This window comes from Nyctibius grandis, chromosome 22, assembly GCF_013368605.1.
Source record: "Nyctibius grandis isolate bNycGra1 chromosome 22, bNycGra1.pri, whole genome shotgun sequence".
Taxonomy (NCBI): Eukaryota; Metazoa; Chordata; class Aves; order Nyctibiiformes; family Nyctibiidae; genus Nyctibius; species Nyctibius grandis.
The window spans coordinates 2089436-2117056 of NC_090679.1; positions in this window are offsets into that span (position 1 = coordinate 2089436).

The following is a 27621-nucleotide window of genomic DNA, read 5'->3' on the forward strand; positions in this document are numbered from 1 at the left end:
ATCGCATTTGTCTGCAAGCTAATACATCTCTGTACAAATCAGAATTCTGGAAACCACTACAGACAAAGCCAGGCGTGTGCAAGGCAGTGCAGGCTGATGGCTGTGTCTGGCTCCAAGCTGAGCATGTGGCTCTATGGGAGTAAATGTATACTGTGCTGCCCAATGTGACGTGCACCTGTATTTTATTGGAGAGACTTTCCTGTTACTTAAGGTATCCAGACCCTCTCTTAGTTTGCTCATAAAGAGGTAACTTCATTGAACAAATGTCACAGTTTTTGAGGAAACAAAACTTTCAGTTTGCTTGTTTTGGCCTCTTACCCATTACATCTTCCAAAACCCAAACTTTATTTTTGGAAAAAGATATTTCAAGTAGGAAAAGCCTCAGATTGTACCTAGTTTCAATCTGTTTTCCTCAACCTTACATATGTTTTGGACCTGCTTTTAAGTCATTGGAAAAATCTATTGACTTCAGTAAAGTTGTATGTCATTTCATCATGACCTGGAAGTGAGTACTGCTTCCAGTTATGATTGATCAGGAATGTCACTTGTTAAAGGCAAGTGAAAGTGTGCTGTGCTGCACTATGCAGATTAATTGGAAAGACCTCTGACCTTGGCACCAGTTATTGCAGTAGCACCAGGAGGACAGTGGGATATACATGAAGACTTTTCTTCTTAGGAGAATTCAAGTCTCTTCTACTCATGGAGAACTCATATGCCTAAGTTAGATTGCTTTTAGTGTTTGTGTTAGCTTGTTTCAGAAACTCCAGTATGTTTGTCTAGTGAGGGCGGTGACAGGCAGTCAGCACTGGGTTATGTTCAGGATGCTGCAGTGTTTTTTTCTTTCCCCTGCAGTAGCTGCGTTGCAGTGGAAGCTGGGTAAGCTGAACAGACACTGCAGGCTACAGCCTGGGCTCCTGGAGCTGGGAGCAGGAACCGCTTCTGTCATCCTACATTAAAGCCAGTGCTGATTGTGTGTTAACTCTTCAAAGGCACCAGGCTGCTCTTCTAGTATGGGCTCCTCTGACAGAGAAGGTCATCATCCCAGGGGTATGAGCTCAGCTCTTGGCAGAGGGCTTTCTAAACTGTACCCATGAAGGAGTCAGCGCTTTTAAAAATGAGTGGGGGTTCTTCAGGTTTATCATTTGCTGTATTCATTTAGATCAGAGAGGAGCCAGAAGGGTATATAATTTCACATGGATGAGACTGTCTGGAGAATGTACCTCCAGGGAACTGCAGTAAGTTAAACTGTACGTGCAACCAGTAATCTGAGAGGAGACTCCAAAAACATCACTGTTTGGTTTTGTTCCCTTAATTTCTGTTACTTATATATGTTTACATATATATATATATATTTATATGTACATATATGCATATCTCTATTGCATATATTCTATCTATAACCTTGATAAAATGAAGTAATGATATATTTTTAGATGTTTTTTCACCTGAAGCCACATAGCATGAAACAATATTATAACTAATTGCAGCACTGAACTCAAAAGGGGAGTAGACTTTATTTTAATTTAGGTATTTGCAATATTTTTTCATATTTAGTTAAGTCCAAGGTCAAAATATATCCAAATGGCCTCTGGGTGAAACTGAACTTACAATTTGTTGTTTCAGTGGTTTGCCTAGGTGAGTGAATAGGCAAACTACTGGAAGGCTGTGCAGAGAAAGGCTCATTACCTGTTGTTGTTAGTCATGCTGCTGTTTATAAAAGAATCTTGGGCCTCAGTCCTTACTGCTCTGCATCTTGTGTGATTGATTTTATACCAGTGATAAATAGATGTGATAGGCTACTAAATCATTGTGGTAGAATATTATATTTGACTGTAGTGTAGGGTATAATTTTGAAAGATGGAGCATTAAGAAGAATCATTACATCCTTTCACTTATTTCAAAATAAAGGTTTGTATCAAAAATATTTTGACAAACTTTTGAATAAATAATAAAAAAAGTACAAAAATGTATTTTTGTAAATTCTGCCACATCCTTAAGTATCTGCTGGCAAAATTGATGAGGGACAGAGCTTTTTGTTTCCTTAGCTTTGAATTCTGCCCTACAGAAGGAATCTTCTTTCATCAGTATTTCTGTAGCCTTTGGCTGTGATCTTATCTCTCTTTCCATCCTGCGTAGTAATGTTGTCCTTGGCACTGTGCTGTGTGATCATAATAAAAGAAACAATTCCTGCTCTTCTAATTCACACTGGTATTACCCATCACTCCCTGTAGTCTTTCCATGTGTAATTGTGTACCAGCCTTAAGAACATAAAGGCTTGCAGAGTCAAGTATGCAAATATTTACAGGAAAAAAAAATAGGCTCAAGACCAATCCAGCCACCACTCTGCCTATTTCTATGCAATATTTATGAAGGCTTTTACTTAGGTGACAATTTGGTCACCTTCTTATCTCTTTGCCCTCGCCACATATGTTCAGTCTAAAAAGACGATCATTATTCTTAAAATAACTGTATTTTCATCCAGAGAGATTTTAAATCTATACTATCACACTTGTAGTGAATTATTTTGGACCTGAACCCTGGTAGATGGTAAAATGAACTACACCTAGGTTTTAAGCATTACCTGTAGATGAAACTGTCTCTGATGATTTTTAAGGATATGTTGTAAATGATGCACAGATGCACAACTTAGTTCTTAATATATATACATTTCAGTGCCCTTTCACTTCTAGAAAAAAACCTCAGTGAATGGAAACTGGCTTTAGATTTTCTAAATACGTAAATTAATACCAGCAAAGGTGTGTATGCTTTGATAAATTCAGGATTCTATCTGGACAGTGATAAGAGGTCTCAGTCTGTTCAGCAGGGATTTAACTAAACATTATGCAAATATTTATCTCAGATGGTGGCTGGAAATCTTATGTATTTATTCCCACAGTTGTATTTGAACTACTGTGGTTATTTTACAACATGATCAAGAGAAAGCAGAGAAGTGCAAGGATGTTATCTAAATTTGTTATGCAGAAAACGTAATACAGAATAATCCTTGTAAACAGTTGGATGTAAAATTCAAAAGCCCTGCCTAAGCTTAGGAAACTGTAAATGTTTTGAAATTCATGAATTTCCAGCTATGGTGTTCTGTAATTTGAAAACAAGCAAGAGATACTGGTATAGTAATCAAGATAACTTAAACTAAACAAAATGCTTTCTAGGTACATGAAAGACAGACACGTCTACTGTGCCATTTACAACCATGTCTTTGATTTTTTTGAATCGTCTCTCAAATTACTCTAGCAAATAAGGGGATTGTTTCCTCCATGTATTTGTGTTTGAATAGTAGTCAACCTCCAACTCTAGAATAAATTTGTTTGCCATCATAAAATAATCCCCAAAACTGGAAAATTTACACATATATTTGTAAAGCCAAGCAATATACCCTACACAGTGAAGTTTTTCAGTGTCCAATCAGCTATGAAAAGTGAATGACATATGGAATTTTAGATTAATTTATCCAAATTCTGAGACACTGCATGAGTGTGCTTTGTTTACGCGATGCAGCCCCTATTAATAAGACCATGGGATCAGTTCCATAGAGATAATAGAAATTATAATCTGTCTTGTGAAATGTTGTTATTCAAGATCAAGTAAAGTCCTGGACTTTCCTGAGTGTAGTCCTGTGCACTGCCACGTGATTCTGCACTTCTCTGGTTTACAGTTATGAAATAAGTACTTTGTAATGTATGACACTTATATTGGTTACATATTCAAATGTCTTAGAAAGCTTTTAGGTCAGTCTTCAAAATAAAAAGTACCATCAACTGTAGTATTCTAATTAAGAACTTATTTTTTTTAATTGATATTCAGTGAATAATTCAATAATAATATTCCAATGATTTATAATGACCAAAATCTAGCAGGACTTGATTATATGAGAGTAGCTGTAGATACTTGTATTTTCCACTTGTATTTCCAAAGAAAAAAATTAAAGGCAGGATTCTTTTTCTGTTTTCTTCACTTTTTATTTTTTTATGTTCCATTTCATCTGACTACAAATGTACAGAAAATTGCTGTAATATGCACAAAAAAACCCCAGGACAATCTGATGGAATTATTCAACCTGTTACTAATTTTGATGGGTTCCCCTGTGATTCGATACCTGTCTTAGATCCCTCCATGATAGACTGAAAAATATTTACTTGTAACACTACGTTCTATTGGTATGGACTCTGTCTGCTATTAACATTATATGTTATTATACAGTGTATTCAGTTTAATGCTAAACTCCACTAGCAAGCTCCAGGTGCTTAGTTCTCCTTTCTGTACAAACTGATGTTTATTCCTCCCTTTTCTCTGCACATTCTTTCATCTCTTCCAGTTCTTATGCCAGTGTCTATCTTCTGCACAGTACGCTGTTATTATTTCCCAAGAGACATAATATTGGATCTCCCTTTGTATTACAGAGAGATTGGATTGACTCCATTTCCATCATGAAAATCTGGTTATCTTATTTTAAAAAAATTACTTTATTCTACCACTAGAAGACTGGCAAATCCATGCTTGGCAAATCCATTTTAATCCATTTTCCACTTACCCTATGCTTTTATTCTTTTTTTTCTTATAAAGATTTGCGTATTGTTGTGATGAAAGAAGTATACCTATAACTAGCCTGGTCCCATTTTCATCTTTTAGTATAGGTGGCAGTAACATGTCAACATCAATTGTGTACAAACTTTTGAGCCACGTCTGTGTGAGATAGCCTCAAAAGATGAAATTGTGAGTGTGGTGTAGAGATACTCCAGTGAGCCCTGTGAGTAGCATTGCCAGCTACATAGAGTGTGCACCAAAGATGGCTAAAGTCTGGATTTTCATGATAAGGTATTTCTAATAGTGCTTTCCTTTGCTCTCTGATATACCAGCTCTAGTCAGGAAGGTTAATTAGTCATAAAATGCCATCTCTCATTTGATAGCTGTAATACAGATATTTCTTTGCAAACTTGGCGTGTCACATTCTTTTCTATTTCTTTTTTAATGTACAGTATAACTTAAGCTGAGTTCTTTAGGTTTTACTTGCATTTTCAGTTAAGAATTTTCACTATCCTTGCACACCTTCTCTTTGCGTATTCTCTGTTTTCTCTAAAGTCTATGAGAAAATACACTGCCTTCTTTATTAAAAAGTAACTGCTGCAAATGAAAGGCAGGTTTAACCCATCACCATTTGCCTGAGCTAATAATTCACCATTCTTTCTCCCTCTTTTTATTAAATTAAACTGGTAAATATGAGAGTCAGGATGGTTTGAATGTTCTGTTCTTTTCTTGAAATCAGGGAATGTCATCTCCTATTCTCTGTCAGGCCTACAAATTTTTTCTCGTTTTGTCCAATTGACCTTTTCCAGTCTGCATTATCTAAGCTGAATAAGAACATCATTTAAACTCCGTGAGCTAAAGCACTGAGAGAATTATGTTACTGTTCTCTTTTCTAACACTGCTGTATCAGAACATTTTAACAAAATGTGAAAGGTGGTCACAAGGCATTTTAGTCTTGAGGTTTTATCTGCAGCCAACCTCCTGAATGTATGACAAGGTGAATACTGTGTGCATGGTATTTGTTGCTAAAAGCATCAGCCCAAAAACACATCCATTGTTTAGTAAGAATGAGAGCATTTAAACTAACAAGATACTGAAAACCAGAGAGACTAAAAGATGTTTTTTTTTATAAACTGACCACATGGGAAGACATAATGTCAGTACATTTTTCTATGCTTCTGATAAAGTTCAAAGGTTATTTCTACTGTGGCTTATTTGTATTTCTGGCTAAACTCTAAGCTGAAAACTGTATTTGAAGATACAAAAGATATTAGCCATTTTTACCTACTACATTTACCTTACAAAATAGGGTATCTGTTTGTTTATATATGCAGAATTTTCTTTTTCCAGGTTATAGAGAATTATAAGGACCAGAGTAAGGCTACAGGAATTTTAATGTATAATGTAAGCTGCAATCTTGGTTGTACTCCGAGAGAAGAAATGCGCATACGGTAGATGTTTTTGCTTTCTGTATTGAAACTAATTCTCAGTACAAAGGACTTCAGTGGCACAGGTCAAGATGAGAATGTAGGAACAAGGGAATGTTTCAGTTCCTCATTTGAAGAAGAAATTGAATTGTTTCTATTTAGCTTGACACGCTCACTAGACTTTTTTTCTTTAAATCTTCACCAATACATTTTTCAGTGTCAATATAACCAGTCTGTAATATTATATTGATGCTAATTTATAGAAGTACTTAGTGTGGGCTTATTTAAAATGAAATGTATAATTCTGTGGCAAACCTTTTAGCGGGTCCGTAAATTGACATCTCCTGTAATCAGCAGCTCAGAAACAACAGTTTTCAATCAATCAGTGAAAAAATCCTCCTGTAATACACATACAGTTCTCCAGAGAATCACTGTGCTTCATAATTCAAACATGCACTTTTCTCTTGTGAGTCATAATAGAATAGAGACCATTTGGAGCCCTTTAAAATGACAAAATAAAAGGAGTTCAACACTGAAAAGAAAAAAACCTGCCAGCTAAAAGCTGGAAACAATTTCAAAATGATGCTTTTTCCATGCAATATATACTCAAACTTCAGCTTAGACCTTTCTATTAAGCAAATGTTGTTATTGGCATGGCTTGCTACTTTCTCTAAAAGAATCAGTACACTTAGAACAAGATTTGTACCTTTTAAGTACAATAAGTGCATTAGTGGGAAAAGATGGCAGAATTCATCATGTCCAAAAATGTTGCCCTACATTTATATAACCATTACAGGGGTATTTGCTCCAAAGGCAGTGTTTGCATTTCTTCTCTTGTATTTCTCTGTTAGTATGTTTTTCTCCTGTGCAGTGTTCTTCAGCAGGATTTCCACACTCAGTGCCGGTTTCATATTTTTAACATTACTCCTGGAAGAAGAGTTGAATATAAGATGAATGAGACTATGGATAATCAGACAAAAAGAACCATTCTTTTTCACTGACTTTTATGTCTATACTTCATCTTGGTAAAGACATTCTCGGGACACCATGCAGTAACAGTTAGTTATGCAATAGTGCAAGCAGAAACGACTGTCTTTTTTATCCCTTCTTAGCATTAAAAAGCCCATTAGTACAAAAGTTACTAAGATTAATTCCAATTGCTCAAGGAAGGGACATGCCCAGTGCACCAGTGTATGTACAGATGGACTTTCATTACAGAATCACAGAATCACAGAATGTTAGGGATTGGAAGGGACCTCGAAAGATCATCTAGTCCAATCCCCCTGCCGGAGCAGGATTGCCTAGACCATATCACACAGGAACGCGTCCAGGCGGGTTTTGAATGTCTCCAGAGAAGGAGACTCCACAACCTCTCTGGGCAGCCTGTTCCAGTGTTCGGTCACCCTCACCGTAAAGAAGTTTTTCCTCATATTTAAGTGGAACCTCCTGTGTTCCAGCTTGCACCCATTGCCCCTTGTCCTGTCAAGGGATGTCACTGAGAAGAGCCTGGCTCCATCCTCATGACACTTGCCCTTTACATATTTATAAACATTAATGAGGTCACCCCTCAGTCTCCTCTTCTCCAAGCTAAAGAGACCCAGCTCCCTCAGCCTCTCCTCATAAGGGAGATGTTCCACCCCCTTAATCGTCTTTGTGGCTCTGCGCTGGACTCTCTCTAGCAGTTCCCTGTCCTTCTTGAACTGAGGGGCCCAGAACTGGACACAATACTCCAGATGCGGCCTCACCAGGGCAGAGTAGAGGGGGAGGAGAACCTCTCTCCACCTGCTGACCACACCCCTTCTAATACACCCCAGGATGCCATTGGCCTTCTTGGCCACAAGGGCACACTGCTGGCTCATGGTCATCCTGTTGTCCAGTAGGACCCCCAGGTCCCTTTCCCCTACGCTGGTCTCCAACAGGTCTGCCCCCAACTTGTACTGGTACATGGGGTTGTTCTTGCCCAGATGCAGGACTCTACACTTGCCCTTGTTATATTTCATTAAATTTCTCCCCGCCCAACTCTCCAGCCTGTCCAGGTCCCTCTGAATGGCTGCGCGGCCTTCCGGTGTGTCAGCCACTCCTCCCAGTTTTGTGTCATCAGCGAACTTGCTGACAGCGCACTCTATTCCCTCATCCAAGTCATTAATGAATATATTGAATAGTACTGGTCCCAGTACCGACCCTTGAGGGACTCCGCTAGACACAGACCTCCAACTGGACTCTGTCCCATTGACCACCACTCCCTGGCTTCTTTCCTTCAGCCAGTTCACAATCCACCTCACTACCCGATCATCCAGACCACACTTCCCCAGTTTAGCTGCGAGGATGCATGTAGCAGTTTCATTTTTTAAGCTGTTTCACTGACAATTGAAGTAGTTTTTCTCAAACAGTAGAGTAGAACAGTTAATCTTTGTGTTTTGAGCAAAGGATAGTTTCCTGACAATAATTTCTTCTTATAATACATTTTAACATCTAACTTGAATTTGCAGTATGCAGTTTTGGATGTTGCATAAATAGTTTAGGAGCAATTAGATTTCAGTTTATCTTATCCAGGACCAAAGAATATTTTCAAGATGCTGGATTGCCACTGTCTTTAAAATCTGGCCCAAACCACTTACGAAAAATGTCTTCTATAGGCCTTTTTTATTCCGGGAATGATCAGCTGTTATGGGCACTAGTTGAGAGAGAGAAATGTGCTTGTTATACACTTAGGGCTTAGGCTATTCAAGTCAATGAAAAGGCATTTATTATCCTTAGAAGCCTTCTCCAAGTTACATTGTGATGCTCTTTCAACCTTGGTGCAGCATGATGAGTAAAACTGCACAGGCAAAGGCAGTGTAAAGGAGTGTTAACACTTCCATCATGGAAACAACAAAAGAATAAATAGAAAGTCAATGAAGTGAGAAGTAAATATTTATAGATTTGAACTGTTGGCTTGTCTTGGTAGAATTAATTGCACAAATATTGGTGCACAATGATCCACATAAAGCATTAAGATTGTGTCCTTTATCAGGAGCAAAAAAAAGTGAAATGCAACTCAGCAGAGATTTGGATGGGTAATCATGACTGTCATGCGTGTGTCTGTCTGTTGTATCTTGGCCTTAGCAACAACATTCTCTACAATTCAACCCAAGGGTGTGGGTGAACTGCTGTCCTGTCTGATACTTAGTATTCTACAAGTGTTTTGCTTATAATCACAGTGTTAAGAAAGCAGACGTCCCAGGGCATTGTCAGCCAGAATGACACCGAGCTTTGGCCCAATACTCCCCAAGCAGCCTGTGGGTACTCTGCTCCACAAGCATTGTTGGGCCTGGTTTAAACAGGGTGATCCAAAATATCTGTAGGTTTAGGGTTTTTTCTTTTTACTACTTAAGCTATAAACCAATACGTTTCCCTTTATGACACCATACTAGGTTTTCTTAAAATACTTTTTAATTCTATTTATGATGGCTTATGCCAAAGAAAATAAAGCCTGGGATCACATATGTATTCTTGTTGCCGAAAATAAAAAAGCGTGTTCCTGCAGGTTCAATATATTTTATCAGACTTTTCATTATTTTTTCCGGTGTGTATACTTGCATTAAAAGCATTTAACTAAATATTTATGCTCCATTTCATGTAGTAGTTGCTCTAATCCATCTTGCGTTAGCTGAGATTGGTGAAATAGCTTGAGGGTTTGATCGCTGATAATTATTTTAAATGAATATTCGTACACATAGTTTTATTAGAAAGGCTACAATTCTTGGGAAAGTGATTTAATGATATTACATGGTAAATAGATTTTTTTTTTTGCTAGGATAAAGTAATTTGAGTATTTTGTGTGATTTATACCTTTGAATATGATGATCAGATGAAATATTGATTTCATGAAAATATTTATTTCCCTTCTAGTGAAAGGACAAAATTATGAGGAACTGGCTGCAGGGCATTCAAAATATATGTAAGAAAAATTGATTTGGAAGTTCACAATGAAATCGTTAAGTGAATCTCTGAATGTCTGAATGAAACTGTAGTCAGAATCTCCAGACATATCGGATGGGATCTAGGACCGTGGCACTAAGCTATGCCAGGACTATTTACCGACAGCCAGTTTTCAGCACTTTATTCCTCATCTCAGGACACTCCAGTTGTTCTTGAAAGCCCAACCTGAGCGTATAAGAATCCTATGATTTTCTCAAAGTTTCTGGTAATCACAACTATATAGAAAAATGGAAAATGCAAATTCTAAAGACTCAAAAAAGAGAAAGCCAACAAAAATTATTATTTTTACATACATCACAATTTAGACTGTGAATTTGATGTTCTGACTTTTTACTTTTAAAAGTTTGTGGTGACATGGCTGATGAGATCATCACACACTCAACTAACCTGAGCAGGATTTTTCAGCAGTGAGAAAAAGGGATAAATAGTCAGACTTCTAATACTATTATTCATTTACTGCAGGACTCTCTGTAACCAGATACACATTTTGAAAGGGGAGGAGCTATGTGGCACAATTAACTTTTCTCTTCTGTTTGCAAGTGCCTCTATGGAGGACACTGCTAACAAGACACCTATTTAAAACAATTCTGGGGAGCAACTAAGTCTGATTTATTTTTTTTAAATCCTCATTTTAGAGCACCTATTTTTGTATTGTGTGCTAGATGAACACTCTAACACTACCCTTTATTTTCCTTTCACTTAACTGAAGAGGAAAATATAATACGTGAAGGCATATGTTCCACAGAGTTCTCTGGAATAGCAAACTACTATAGTTTGTAGAAGTGTTGAGCTGCTCTGCATTTTGCAGAGTATCTTGGGGGTAGTAGTTGTGCTGACCACCAGGATACGGAAGCTGATAAAACCATACTGTCCTTATACTGGCTTGGCATCATGTCTTCAGATTGCATTGTAGGGTATTTTATTTTGGTTGCTATTCCTCCTACAGCAGAACACTTTGAAGCTTATTTGGTCATTACTTGGTGGGGGTTTTTTTTTTAAGAATAATGAAGAAGTCGGCGCTCTGTGTCCTCACTGCACTGACAGCATAGTGGCATAGCTAGAGGTCTGCCAAAGGAATCAGTTGTGATTTGGAAAATGGCAAGCCCTGGGTCCCTGCCAATCTGCAAACAGACTGGGCAGTTTGCTATTTCTGACAACATGTGTGCAATTTTAAATGACAAAAAAATACGTTTTTTTCTTAGCTGCTTTTGCAACAGCAGGAGACATGCTGACATTAGAAATAGCAGGCAGTGCGATGCCTTAGGATTGTGCTCTGGAGTACTAGCCAAATTCTTGATCGCCACTGATAAAACAGTCCATTATGTAAAATTTGTATTGTTGCACCAATGCTTCCATATTATACTATTTTTTGGTAGACTATTTTGGTAAGGTAACATTTTGATATAAATATCGCATGTCCATATTTTTTCTCCTGTCACTTTTGGAAAGCATTTATGACATGTATATCAGTAGTGAGACAGTATTTTCAATTAATGCAGCAATTTATGCAAAGCAAAATTTCAACCTCAGTATAACTGGTTAGCTCTGCATTTTGCAAGATTTCAAAATCTTCTGTCTCAATCCCCCAGTTTTGGGTTTTTTTAAAAATTTTTTCCTAGTAGGCAAGATAAACAGTTGGCTAAGAATTTCTCTTCTGGGGACATAAACACAGCAAAAGAATCAGAGGTCTGAGTAGTGCATCCAGCCTAAAGACTAAGTTAAACTCATATAATGAAGTAGCTGACCCCTGTGAAAGACAGGAAGACAAAAAGCCCGTGTGTGGGCTCAGTACTCAAGCCGCAGAAGTGGTGGGTCCCAGTCTTTTACTTACCTAATGTAATGGTTGCGGTTGTACGCGGTACCGCTTTGCATGGCCTTCAGGAGTAGGAAGCGTAGCCCAGGCTGGTGAGTCTGAGCCAGCGTCGGGATTCCTGATGGGTTTCCATAGCTCATGCTGGGATTTGGGGCTATGCATTAGGGAGGCCTAGGGTGCTGGAAAACAGTGTTCTGTAACCTACACTTTAGCCATCAGCTGAATCTTCAAAGTGAGGGGATATTACAGTGAAAAGAGTAGAAAACAGATAAAGTGAATACCTGGACTTCAAAAGCCTGAGAGTGAGTTCCCAGTTTGCTTTATAACAAGTAATTCCTGCCTACCAATACTGTGTGCTACTGTCAGTGTTTAGTAAAGGCAGAGATATCACTGTCTGCAATTTCACTAACGCCTGCCAGAAGTTTTATGTACAGTGTGTGTATTTAGAGAGTGACTGCTCCTCTTGTATTTCATCCTTGTAGGCTGTTTGTAAATAAAATAGGGAAAAGCATTGTACTGTGGAATGCTAATCTTCTTTCAGACCAGTAAAGACAATAACTGAGCAAAACAGTTGCTGTTTGAGTTCTGAGCCAAGTGGTTTTTAAAGAAGATAATTTGTACCCTTTTAATTATGGAAAGCTTGCATTAAGCAATGGCATCTAGGAGCCTGACAAGTTAAAAATACAACAAAATTATCTTAACTCAGCACAGACTCCTTGATATGAGAGACAGCTTTCCAATTGGCACAGTTTGAGTTTTATAGCAGTTATATAAATGACAGCAATTTTGTTTAAAAAAATTAGTTGTATGAACAGTGATTTCTAAGTTTATGGTCTATTAAGTATTCCTCTGCCGTTACCACTGGAGATGGAAGGAAATATCTTCTTAACATACTATAAATTTACAGATGGAAAATGGTAATAAAGTTGTTGATAAAATTTTGGGTTTATAAGCTAAGTTTATAAAACAATGTAGCTAGGCTTATTTGCTTTTAGAGAACTTAATTATTAATTGCATGAATACAATTTTGATGACTGGGAAACTTTGAGTTTGTAGTGTTAATCAAATTATTTTGCTGTGGCCATCCTGAATGATTTAGTATTTTCTTTTTAAGTATAAAATGAGGTTTGAAAGATCCTCAAGAGGTCAGACTCCTGCTTCACAACAGATCAGTTATTCCTTGTAGATATTTGTCCTTTCCTTCATCTGGGAAGCCTTTTAGAGCTACTTAATCAGTTCCGCTGCAAAAAAATGTTCTTCTAATATCTAACCTGGATTCTTAGTTCCCCCAACTCATACTCTCAAAATACAGTGACCATGTGTTGCTTAATGTGCCTTATTTTGTTGCATGCAAGTGTGATCTAATTTGTCAATATTTTTCATAAATATTTCTGTGCTTGTTAGAATTGGAGCACAATGCCTGTTTCCCCCTGGTAGGTTGTAGGTAGATGAATTTTTCTGTACTGTTCATTATTTTTGTTTGTTGGTGAATGATTTCATGCATATTAAGTTCTTTTTACTTGTGAATACTTGAGTGTCTAAAGTTATTACGAATGATGTTTCAAACCTTATTAGAAAGTATAGAGGTATATCTTGCAGTCTGTTGGTCTCTGTTGATGGGACTACTGGTTCATTTGCTCGCTCTTTGATCCGTGAGGAACTCACAGAGAATCCAAACATGGAAGTTAAGAGAATCCTGCCATTTGACCTGTATGTGTGTGGTTCAAAAGCCATTTTTTTCCCTTGTGTATATAAAAAGGTAAAATCTTCAAGTTAAGTTTACAACGGTAGTATTTAAGAAACATCTAGATGATTGGGATGCATAAATTTCACTGCCATCAAATTTTCAATTCTAGAATATAGTATAGCTGATTTTTTTCAGCTTAGCTTACCTTTCTAAGGAAAGGGAACTTATGTGTGCTTATTTTCACACTGCAGCACAGTAAGTGTCCAGCTCAATAAGTATGCTGCAGAGAAAAAGGAAATTGGAATTATATTTTATTGCAATGAATTTTTGAAAGATGCAAAAAAAAAGTAGGCAGAAGCCAGCAAGTATAGTTGGTAACAGTAACAATCTTTTCTACCACTCTTAATTCTGAATAACCAATCAGTACTTCTACCCAGCTCTGGGAAGTTCAGTTTATGTCCAAAGAAAATTTTTATGTCTTGCTATGGGTCACACAACCACTTTTTTGTTCATGAAGGAAGACTTCTGCTTCTAAAGTACCTAATGTTACTCTAAGTTTCATTAATGGTGAAAACAGCAACAACACTGTTGTTGTTAGTCATTAAATATGGCATAGACAATATTTGGCACGCTCCAGACATCTTTGTGTGCTGGAAGTCTGTGGCCTCTGGAACTGTCTTTACTTAAAAGCTGTCATGTCTGCTGTCATCAGACTCCAAGCAAGGTTCTCACTTGCTATCTTAAGTGAAGCTTGGCATAATTGTGAATAAGTCTTCTTTTTCTATCCTCCCTCAGTACATAGACATACTGTCTGCCTGTCTCCTCTGTATTTCTATCAAGTGTTAGAAAATGAACTGTATTAGAAAACAAGTGGAGGCTGACAGGTAGCAGATGACTGCCAGACATTTATTTTATGTATACATTATAGCTAAGCTTCACAACTGGTAAAGATTGTGCTAGTCTTCTCCAGGAATGAAACATTAACTACTTCAGAAAAGCTTAGACATAGTATTATGAACACATCTACACACACAATTACTGGAAGATTATTACGAGATTGTAAAAGCTTCAAAGTTAGGAAATGTATGTGAAATATTATTTAAGCTGCCTTGTGTGTAACTACAATGTAATTAGAAACTGTCTGATGATGATTTTTTCTAACCCATTTCTGATATTAAACCAATGTGTAAAGACAATGATTCTTATCAGTAGAATAATGGCCTCAGGTATTGCAAAAGTTAAATGGTGAAGAAAGTAAGGCTGGGAGTAGTAGACAGCAAGAAAATGGCTTCTTGGTTCAAGACTGAAATATGGAGTTCCTGTGCATTGTTAATTCACTTAAAATCCAATTATCCCCAACTGTCCATTAATTTTCTGTTTCCCATTGCTTATTTTTTTGTCTGCCTGGCTTGAAATGCTTGGATCTGATTTGCGGAGTTGATCCAGTTCTGAAAGACCAAAATCCATTCACCCAACTATTGCTGCGGAAGCTGATGTCTGCTCTGACAGTAATAGTGATAATTTGTGTACACAAATTTGAGGATAAATAACTAAATTAAAAGAGAAATCTTGATGAATGGCTTTTGACACTGATTTTGAAATTATTATGGAGAGACTTCTTCTCCAAAATGACTAATGGGATAGCATCTTAATCAGATAGAGTACCTATGCGTAGTTTTCACTGTAAGAGTCTGAATCTCTGTTAGATGCCATTTCTCCTCTGTTCCTTAGGTCATTGCTAAGGACATTAGGACTAACATCCTAATGATATTATTTTATTAGTCTATTTTTTCTTTAAAAAAAAAAACAGATTCAAAATAGAGCAAATTTATAGACAGAAGAGATGTAACAGTGGCTTGAACGGCTAAAAAACTACAGTTAACATCTCCTACAGTTCAAGTAGACGAAAAACCAGATGTCGTTTTTTTTCTTAGGATTTAATTACACTTCTTTCATTCCAAAACAACATTGCAGTAACTGTGAAATTTTACTCAAAACTAAATTCCTGGGAATCATTCAATTCTATGACTTATTTTTCCCTAAATGTTATTAACAAACTGAGGTGAAGACATTCTGAAATAGAAATCCACATGTTCCTAAAAGATCTAAACAGAAAACAGATTCGTCCTTTCTGTGGGCATTTGCCTTGGACAAATAGGTATTTTCCAAGAGAACGATTGCTATTACTGCACTCTATCTATATCAGTTTAAGTGCTTTTTCTTGTTTTGAAAACATATGAGTTCAGTGCTTACTGGAAGCTGTGGAGGGTTTCTTTTGCTCAGCAACTAGCACAGTTCAGTGTAACAGTCGGAATACTGGCCTGCATGGACAGCTGGCTGAGCTCGTGACACAGAGTTTTGTGCAGCAGTTTTTAAAGGATGAGGTTTTCTTAGGAAGACTTAGCTAAGCACAGTCCTGTGATGTTTGTACTACATATTGTATAGATTTTAGGCCAAATTCAATGAGTTCTGTGTGTTACTACACTACAATTGTCTTCCACTATCTAATCTATATTAATAACATGATTAGTAGTAGAGTGTATGGAGCTGTATTATTTTTTTCCCTTTAAAATCAAATCTCTACTCATGGGTGGGGATTGATAGTGATCAGATAGTAGTAAGTGTTTGCATTATAAGGGATCATGACAGAAAGGGTTTCATAAATAGAAAGGTTTTGCGCCATTTACAGAAGACAATCTGACTTATTTTCTAGAAAATCATTCTCCAGCTACATCCTCTGGATAAAGAATCCCTTCCTACAGTTCTTAGCCATCTTCCTTATCACAGAATGTCTATCATAACAAAACACAACTTAAGATTTGTTTCTGATGAATCTGCATTTGAATTATGAGCTGATTTCGGTGTTCGAATCAAGCCTTTGGTATCAAGTAAGTCAAGCTCTAAGGGAAGAATGTAAATATGTTCTTACTGCAGCCTAATCCATGGGGAAAAACAAGAGATACGTTCTTTATTAACAAGTGCTGTGCCTTGTGTCTGTACTGAGCAAATAACTTAAGCCTAGAGACAGGACCATTCTTGTATAAAGAAAGCAAATAAAAGTGAGCATAAAACTAGAATAATTTTAATCTTTATTTTTTTTAAAAGTGGAAGGTTAGTACTTAATCAAGCTTTTTCATTTATAATACCTTTTTAAAATGTGCATTTATATTATATTTAATTTATCTCCTGCTTGCATGCATATAATGATCTAGCTCTTAGGAATAGTGTGACCTGGTGGTTGGTAGCAGGAGGTAAAAGAAAAGAAGAGCAAACAAACCATGATGTTTCCGAAGAGATTAATAAGAACCACAACTCTGCAATTGATTGTAAATTAACATGGGATGAAACGGGAAAAAGTTTAGAGAAGTATGTACTCATAGCTTACAAGAATATAGCTGTCTCTGATCCATTCTTTAATCCTGTCAGAATTTTGAGACAGGCTGCACAAAAAGGCAAACCAAGGACACTACACTTCCCAAAATGATGCTGCCATACTTTTTGAAAGGAGTGTTGTTCAGACTGTAAGGACAACAAATGCTACTGAGAGGCATCATCTTAGGGTAAGGAAAGAAGTTGACTAAATATTTTAACCGGTGTTTCCTTTGTGCCTGATACAGTATGTATCTCTAGAAGGTCCAATACAGTATTGACAAGTCTGAGGATTTCTGTTGTGTGAATCACCATAAGAATGGCAGCATCGTAGCTTTAGGACTTGGAAAAGCTTTTGGAGTAATTGATTGGAAGTGAATATTCTAGATGTTCCACAAGTTAGGCTTTAACTTGTTCTATACAATGAGGTGGCAGTTGTTGCTAATGTTAGATTTTCAATTGTCAGTGACTTGGATTGCTCGGTACGAGTGGTAAGACATCAGCTGTTAGTAATATTAGTGCTCTCAAGGTCTTTCATAATTTTCATGTCTACTAGACAGGTTTGCTGTATGTCACTGCTACTGTCAGGTGTTGTCCTGGAACTGTTAATCACAGCAAATTAGCAAATTTATTATTTTATTGAGGACTAGTAAATAGGAATTCTTTTATGATTACTTATACTTTTTACTGACTTTTTTAGTACACTTGACTGTGTGGTTAACTGCAAAAAAATAGAATTCTACAGATGCTCTAAAGCTCCCTTCATCAGCTGAAATTTTTTGAAGGTGAGCAATAGTATTATGTATCTGGGTGTAAGAGTCCAACAAGCTTAACAATTTAACCATTGGATGTCAGTGTCATACAGATCTAACTGTTGCAAAATAGATCTTGCATTGCGTTCTCATGTACAAATCATGATACAACGGCAAATGCTTTAGAGCTGAGTTTGAAATAAAGGAATGAACAAAGTAAGAATCTCAGTATCTTCTATTTTACATCTCATTGATCTGGAAGAATCTCTGCCTTAGCAAGAAGATGTGCTTAAGGGCACGAGACTAATCATGTGGCATCAGCATTGTAGTAATTACTCATCAGTTATGAATATAGACATTCTAGCCTCTATTCTTAGTTGTGTCACTGAATTACTGTGCATTAATATGTCATCTCTCTGTGTTTCTGTATCTCCACCTTATACAATGTTATTACTTTCTATAACAAAATATTCTGAGATCCTTTAAAAAATGAGGTGTGTAAGGTGCAAAGTGCTACTACAGCGCTCAGTAAACAGGATCCGCAGCAAACAGTGTGAAATATGCCTTAGAGAATCCTAATTAATTTAGAACCACAGTAAACAAATGGCTTGTCACTTTCAGTTTATATAAGTATAAAAAAAAGTGGAGGTTGGGGTTAGAAACACTTGCAAGAACATATGCTTAACAAACCACAGTAAGCAGAACAAACCAGAGAAAGTCTAAGCAAAAGCAGAGATAACCCTGGTGCCATCAGCAGATTGTATGGCTACGATCCAGAATGCAAACAGAAGATTGTTCAAACAAATAATTCATATATTTAATTAACTATGGTGAAGTGTTCCAATTGTGAGAGGTTATTTTAATACTGTGCAAATGCCATACTAACCACATGCTCACCCCTGTTCTTCTGGAGATAACAGCAAAACTCCAACTGACTAAAACAGGAGCAAGACAGGACACTGACTATTGAAAATCGGGGGTTATATTGGGAGCCATTGAATCTCCAAATCTGTGAAAACAGGAGACTGAAGAGAGCAGCATACGTGCTGTTTCAATAGAAATCTTGGCAATTTATTATCTTTCTATACACTGAACTCTTAAAAAACCCCATTTGGGTAACTATTTAATTTTGTGTATTTTCCATCTATAGATGTCTATGTGTGTGTATTTCTATGCAGTATAATTACATGTGTATACGCCTATGCGTACACAAACACACACAAATAGAGGTATGCGCTGAGGGGAAGGTCATCATGCGTTTGATCCTTGTTCTGGCCATCAGGCAGTGGCTGAACAGCCATGGCTAGGAAAGATACAGCCCTTGCAGCTGTGCACAGGGGCTCTGCTGCCTCTCGGGCCCTTGGAGAGGGAACAGGAGGCGGCTTTGGTTTGTTTGTTGGTTTTAATGTGAAGTGGAGGTGGGACTGAGAAAAGGGCCACCTCTCTGTGGTACCTCAGTGGAAGACATGGACCCCTGGCAAACTCAGCCAGAGCCGGGCTGGATCTGGGGGTAGCGGGGCTGGCACTGGAAGCACGAGGGAGGCAAAGCTGACTAGAGCAAGCCAGACCTGGTTAGTCCAGGGTACAGTTTTGTGACCTATTAGAGCCGGTCTGTGCACCCCCATTGAAAGGGCACTTGCCCAGCCAGGCTTGCCTGCCATTTGCCCTGCACTGGCAGACTTGCTCATGCAGCTGCTCAGATGGATCAGCATGCTAATAAGGCTGAAAGCTAACCCACCCCCCAAAGAAATTAGTTTTGAGCCCTGTAAGTTCTCTCACCCAGCTGGTTTCAGAGCCATTTGGAGTGCTAGTACAGGAGGGGAGGGAACATGGGACAGCAGGACCAATGCTTTTGGAGGCTGTGTGGCTTAAATCAGTTACAAAACCATGCTGCCAGTCCCACAGCAGTGATAGATGCAGACAGGAGGAGCTGAAGAGATAAAGAGGAGAGGGAGATAGTGGCAGCCCCAGGAAGTGAGAGGCCAAGGGTTGGGCAAGGAAAGTCAAGTGCTGAATCTAGTGATTTGTGAAACACTGCCAGTTTTCTAAAATAAAAGTGTAATTGCCAAAATGTTGGAAAGAGTTGATCTATACAGTTCCCTTGAGTTATCAGGCTAAATGTCAACTATATTGCTTATTCTTGTAGACAAGGAAGTCTGAGATAGATTTGAAAGTCTTAGCCCTGCTTAAGTGTTGTATGCCATGTCTCCCTCTGCAAGTAAGGATTCAATTGCCTAATTTAAGTTACTTTAAATTGTCAACTTTGGTAAAAGCTTATTTAAATAAGAAAGATGTCATACTTTTCAGCTGAAAAAATTTAGTCAGACATTTTTTCCTCAATGAGAAAAAAGTAGATTGTTTGAAGAGTGGTTTAAATTTCTTTTTTTCTAAGGTGAAAGGGAAAACTTACACTTCTTTCTTAATTTGAGTGCAAAACTATGCGAGATGTGTGAATCTGTCACTACTTTGAAATAATTGCATTGATAAGCCTACTGTTCAAGATTTATGCATGCTCAAGATAGTCACCCAGCAGAGGCAAGAATATATGTGTGTAGGTATATATGTGTGTGTATAAAATAATTATTAGTAGTAGTTTTTAAATGTACACGATTGGACAAGACTTATGCATAACTTTGTCAAAGCAAAACTGTGATTTTTATCTTTCAAAGGCAATATTCACAGTCTCTGACTCAGCCAGGGAACGAATCTGAACTTTCATCTAAGCTTGGAGAGATTTTCAGGATACAGGCTCCCTCCCTCCTGGTGGTGCAGTGCAAGTGTCAGTATTCCACATCAGGTAGAACAAGTCTGTGTGGAAGGAATGAAAGACAACCTGCCAACCCAAATTACAAAGGCTGTCTTAGATGGTAGGGAGGCAACCTGAGTAGTGACGGTCGTCATGCATCACAGCAAGGATGCATAACTTCAGCCATGAAGCTCTCCTACGTACCTCTCTTAGATGAAGATAGTGTTCACCTCTTCCAGAAATGTGGTTATCAGAACACTCTTTTGGGATGATGGACACAGGTGTCACAGCAAGGAAGGGAATTAAACCCAGGTCATGTCAGTAAAGATTAGTTTACTGTTCAAAAAGGCATGGACTACTTCCTTCTGCTGTTTTGGAAGGAAACAAAATATTCCATGCTTTAGCAGCAAACTTGGGCAGGAAGTATTTCTGCTTGAGTTTTCGTATATGTTTTGGCATAGCCACCAAACCAAAAAAGCTATTATTTGTACAACATCGATCATCACCATTACAGGAATAGATATGTCACATTTTATAAGGAATATAATATTTTCTTTCTGGTTCTTCAAAAAAAGGGAGGCAGAAAGAAAGCAGTTACTGGAAGGTGCTCAGAGGTCTGGAATACTGCAACAATTACAGGCAATGAGTAACTTGCAGGCAAGTGCAGGGGGACTGTCAAATACACAAGGTGGGTTATTAGAGTGACCTGAGGAGTAGGAAGCTTATGGTACCACAGCAAACTGGATGAACTTGGCTGGCTCAAAGTCACATAAGGGGGGCCGAGATGGAGAGTGGTTTCCTATCTGTAAATGTATCAAGGGAATAGACACAGTGAATGGGAAAGAACTATTTAAGCAGGAGGATGGTGATGGCATAGTGGCAAATAGTTACCAGACTTGAAGAAAAGCAGGGCAGTAATTAGAAGATTTCTGACCATAATAATGATAGTTTCTGGAATAGTCTTTCAGGTGGAATAGGGGGGATAAGCAGATAAGTTTTTGTGATGAACCTTGAAAAATTTGTGAATGATCTTATGTAATGTGAATGTCTGTAATAGTCTGGGATTGGATGTGATGACCAAGATTCCTCTTTCATTCCTTTATTTTTGCATCAGATCTTTGAATTTATGCAAAATAAATGTAAATGTAATGAGCAGTTTATCAGCTCACCTTGTGACTTATCCCTAGCTTTGATGGATTCATGTGTAAAATAGTCAATGAACCAATATTAATCAACAGATTCAATAGCCTCCAAATATTGTTTGTTTTCATTCCAGTGGTTTAATTTTAGCTACTTGCAATCATATTGCTGCTTTATTTGATTATGTATGTGTATATCCAGGCTTTTAGATTACTATATTCTTAAGCACCAGAATTCGACACTATTTTCTGTAAATCAATCCCTTACCCTGTTTTCCAAGAGCAAATTCTGTCACTCAGTCATCTTTGCAGACTTTTTTTTAGCTGCAACTATTTAAAATACTACATTTTTTCTCAAATTTTGGTATCCCCAACCTTACATAGCTCTTCCAAATGGTTATGCTAGAAATGAATACACACTGTAATCTTCCCCAGGCATAACAAATGATTGATAGGAGTCGGAAGGACTATGCTACAGAAGGCACTAGCGTGTTATCTGAAGATACAAAAATGTAGATTTTCTCAAAATCAGTGTCTATATACATATAAGGATTAAAATAATAATCCAGATATCCTAAATTAGTCACAGTCTTATTAAACAGCAATAAGCACAAAAGATTTTCCTGGTCATTAGTAGAGGATTGCTACATACACAGATTCTATTACAGCTCCTTTATAAGAGACCGTGAATATTCCAGATACAGATAACATGACTGATAGGTTTCTAACCCCAAGCAAAGTTTCAGGGCCAAATCTAGAATGTTTCCCTGGAAATTATTCTGACTCATTATCCTTATAAATCAGCTAGAGATTATGGGATTAGTTTTCTTCTGTTAAAGGAGGGGCTGTGCAGTGTCATAGGTTTGTGTGTGCATTTCCTTCTGTAACTTAAGACCATTGTTGATTTAGATTGGAATTTATTTGGTGCTCAGACCACATAAAAAAATCCTAATTCTGACTATTTCCCCTTGTCATTATAACTAAGTAGATCTTTAGAAAGCTTTATTTCTATGTTTGAAAAAATATCATTAACTTTCAATGGGCAGGCATACTCCTTTCTGTACCATATGCAGAGCTGTTGGACACTATCTTTCTGAAGAGAACAGCAAAGCACAGTATGTGAGGATACATTGTTTATATGTATTTAAAGGTTATCACATCCTATTCACTATATGAATAGCCCCAACTGACATTTTCTGTCTTTTCTCAAGCGATGCATGTCTTGTTCGTTGTGCTATGCCGAGTCAACTGTCAGGCATTGCATCAGGGGACCAAAAGCTATTTTCTTTCACTGTTTTGTTTGCACTTCGACTAAAAAGCTTTGAAACTTATGATTTCTTTGCAATACAAAACCTAATATACAACCAGGAATAGCAACTTTTAGCAGATGAAGAAATTCTGCAGCACTTTATTTCACATTTCAGCTGTGCAATACAAAATAGTAAACATGAAAGGAAAGCTAAACTTGGAGAAAGGTGCTTATTTTAAAAAGTCTTTTGTTAGCAAACGACGTCAAAGTTTTCCAACTCTTGATGAGCTTAAAGTTATAAAGAAATTTAAAAAGAAAGGATGAAAGTATGTTTGGTTTTATATTTACATTTTTCCTATAAAATACCTGTCCAACTCACCCTTGCTAGACCAGGTGGCAAGGCACGTTGCATGCAGGTTGCTTACTTGGGAGTGGCAGCAGTACCTAACAGACTTTGTATCCATTTAGAACTGTATTACTAGCAATGTTTCAAGATGTATGGCAATGGGAAGAGTTGAACCTTAAATACACATTATAAGAATTCCTTTACAGAGCAAAACCTTCAGTTTTTCATTTACAAGTGCCAACCAGGAAAAAGTGAAGTGTCCTACTTATCCATTAAATATCTGTTGAACAGCCAATGGATGCTAATTTAATAAAAATGCTTAATATTTCTAATGTAGTACAATTACAAGGTATTCGATTAGGTAAAGCTAGTCAATAGATGGTACAAAGCTTTAGTAAAAACAATTTGCAGAACAATTTCACGATTTTTTTAAACTCATATTGATTTTTATAATTAGTATTCATTTTGTACTTGCAAAACATGTAATATAGATATTTCCATACTGTTCTTTCCAAAGTTAATTTGTTTTGCTTAGGAAAGTGGTGTCAACATTTTTATTAATATAAGCTGACATTTGTGGTACTAACAAAACTTTTCCAAGTTTAGGCTAAAACTGAACAGTAATGGTTCTGAAGGCTTTTTGCTTTTCTCAAACCTGTAACTAAATGAAAATCTGTCTTTTTTCGCTTTCTTTCCACAGCCGGAGTTGAGCTCTGCATGTGTAGTTGTGAACACACAGAATATTCTGTTTCAGATAGAGATCCTGATGTAGTGGCTGAATTCTTAATGCCGTTCCTCATTTCATTAGCTTTAGTCCCAAATCCTGCAGAATTTGATCTATCCACCAGCTTGGCAGCTTTTAACTGTTTGTCTAATGAGTACGTCAAGACTAGGCACCGTATATTAGATTGAGCACTGATAAAATAACTGCCTTGTTCAGAAGGTGAATTTTATCTATCCATTTTTATAGCGTTTCTGTTCTAATGAAAAGGGAGTGATAGAAATCTCCAGTTTTAAATAGGAAGGAGATGTCAGGTGACTTAAAAAAAAAAAAAAAAAGACTGCAAAGGAACTTTCGCAAAAGTCTCCCAAGCCTGTTATCGTAATAAGGCATTTGCATTCAGTGCCATTAAAAGGGGTACATGCATTTTCAGCTGATTTTTTAAAGTTCTGTTTGGGAAAATACACAGTAAGCAAGCATATTAGCTGCTGAGTAAAAATCAAAGCTATTTGCTGCAAGTTGGATAAGCCCAAACTAGAGGGTGTCTTATTAATACATAAATTATCTTCTTTATATTTAATCTGCTAAGAAGAAAAAAATAGCTCAGTAGATTTAAACTTTTTTTAAAGATGTTTCTTTCAAACATTTCATTAAATGAATGCTGAGGAATTCTAAGCATACCTAAACTAATCACATGAGATAGCAAGGTCAGCTCAGTCCTTGTTGGCTTTTCCAGGGGGTACTCTTGCAATCATTGTTTTCGCTGAGCGGGAGATGCAGAATCTTCCTAAAACATTTACGAGAGCATTATTATAGGAGGTTATAGAATTGCAGTGTGTTGCTCTTATTACATTTGATTTTTAGAACACAAAAGGCTCCCATCATGTGATTTAGCTTAAGCTCTGAAAAGGTGCCTGTTCATTTCTACTTCTGAAATTATTTTAGACAAAGCAAGTTCTTTAGACTGTGATATGGATGCAACATAGACGCACGCATACCCTGAGTTATCACCTCAGAAAAATATAAATCTTTAGACAGTTTCATTCCTCAAGATACAAAGCTGAAATGCAGAATAAGGACGGTTGTTCTGGAGTATGAAAGGGAGAGGCAACTGATGGGTCTGATTAAACAGCCTTTTGAATTCTCTTTTTCTAATGGGGGTGATGAAAGCACATTTTGTGTAGTTTTGTTTTGACTCAGTCTGCCATGAAGCTGTTTGAATCTAGGATTATGCCCACATTATTCATATTGCCAAAAACATCAAAACAGGAACAAAGGGAAAGCTAACCTTGAATTTTCAGCTTGTATTTCAGTCCTTGTAAACAAGTTACCATGGAGATAGAACCCATGTGAACTGCCGCCTTCCTCATAACTGCTGTAGACTTTGGACCAGCACGAAGATGTGACATGGCATTGGTGCCATTTGTGACAAAAGAAGCCCCCCGTATTTCAAATGCTACACTTAAGCATTTCCCTGCAACAGTACCAAGTGAAAGCTTAGAAATTGCTTAAAAGCATCAAATAGCTTAAAAAATAGGCAAAAGAAGCTTTACCTGCTTCACTTTTCCAAATTAAATAATATTACAGTAGAAAAGAAGATGCAAAGTCACTCTGCCTGTCTTGCTAGCAAGATGAAAGTCTGCAGAGACAGCCCGATTGCAGTTTTAACCAGTTTTCACTAGGAGATGGTTTCAAAGAAGCTGAAGTTGTGACACAAAAAGAGTTCTTGAAACAAAAAGGAACAAAAAATATCTTTGTCATTGATTTTGTTGTTGTTGGTTTTTATATTTTGAATAGAGCTGCAATTGTCATGTCAAAACTGAAGATCAGCCATCATACTTACTAGCCTACTTATCTGCCATGCACAGAAAAGGATACATGCAAAGCTATTTGTAGTTTTTGCTCATCCTTCAGATTTCCAGGATATCTGTTTTCTTGTTCAAGAAAGTCTTTTGTTTGCTGGCTCCGTAGATTTGTTGTTAAAACCATGAGTTCTGATCATCATCATCAATAATCCTCTGTCTACACAGCTACTAATTGCTTAAAACAGATAAAAAAGGAAAACCATATTCAGCCTCTAGAACAATAGCTATGACACGAGAAGGTTGTAAAACCATATTGCAGGTTTGGATGGGATGGATTCTAATATTGTAGTCGTTAGTGCAAATAAATAGTAATAACATAAAAGCTGTGATCTAGTCTCTAATTTTCCTTTTGTTATTCCAGTTTGAAGTCATTATTTCCTTTCACAGCATTGAAGGCTACAAATTAAAACTTCTGTGATATGTCCTGGGATTTTATTGTTTAGCCTGATAACATATATGCTTGAGGAGGGAAATTTTCTTTTAATCCGTATTTTTTTTCTATTAGTTTTCTTTCCTTTTGCAAATATTATTTTCTAACCTAATGCAATCATTATACAGTTTTCTTCCTCCTCTGATTTTTATTATTCTTTTCCTGATGTAACTCTTTTAAGTCCTTCTTTTTCCCTTTAGCTCCTTTTGGTGTCTTTCTTTTATTATTACTTTCCATAGATGTAATCTATTTTAATTAATTTGGTTCTTATCTCCTGCCATAAGTCCTGATCCTAAAGCCACTGAAATCCATGGCAACATTCCCCCATTGCAGTAACAGTTGGCCCTTATTTCTTTTATTGATTGCACTTTCAGAAGTCATCAGTTCTGCTTGAACAGTTTACTCAGTGTGACCAAATTGTCACTATAAGATAAACCAGTAGGAAAATGTTCTGTTACAGATGCACAGATTTTATAATTTTATAGAATCAAGTAGACGTATAGCAAAACAGTAGTCTGGGTCAAAGAAGTTTCTTATAGAATAAAAAGATACTACATTAAAATCAAATGTCTTCATAAAGACAATTCAATGAAAAAATCTATATTTTTGTTAAAAATAGATGCAGACATTACATGAAATACTGTTAATAATTCTAGGTAATTTGCTTTTAACACTCTGAGAACCTTACTGCCGAAGAAACTGTCTGGCCGTATATACTGACAGCTCCCTTGTGTTATAATGCAAGCAATATTTTTCCTACCCAAAACAAAGCGGTTAAAATTATATTCTCCCAAGCTATATGGAAATACACTAATTTGTAACTTTCTAAAGCTAACACATTTATGCTTCAGAGATACATAATTTAGTAACAAACAGCAGACTGAATTTTGATCAGGTTTTAAATATGGGTACAATTGCCTTTAGATTTCAAATGAGCTGAAAAGGCTCCCTTGGTATTTTCTTCAATCTGAAATTTAAGGGGTAACTTTTTTCTTGAAGATGCATTTAAAAGGTAATGAACAATTTGAAAAAAACCCCTGTTTATTAATGCAGCTACCCAAATATTTTGTTAATGAAGCTTTCTATGTCAGCCCAAGCACTAGCTTCCGTAATGGTTTCTTGCGTAAGTGATACAAACTGTTCCACTGGTTTTACACTGCTCTTGTTAACATAATGGAGGAGTTGAATGAAATAGAAACATACCTCAATCAAGTATTCTATAAAATCCTCTCAACTTCATGCTTAAGAAATCTCTGTAGCATTTTTAAGTCTTGGAGCAATGGGCAAGGTACAAATCAATATATAAAGAAGTCTTTCCATTAATGGATTAGAGGCTAAACATAGAATCATAGAATCATAGAATGGTTTGGTTTGGAAGGAACCTTAAAGATCATCTAGTTCCAACCCCCCTGCCACAGGCAGAGACACCTTTCCTAAATGTCAGCCTGATGTCTAGATTTGACTAAAAATGTTTTAGATACGAAAAGCATCCAACTTATGAGATACTTTTACATGTATAAGCTCAGACATGGTGAATCTTGTACCTTATCAGCT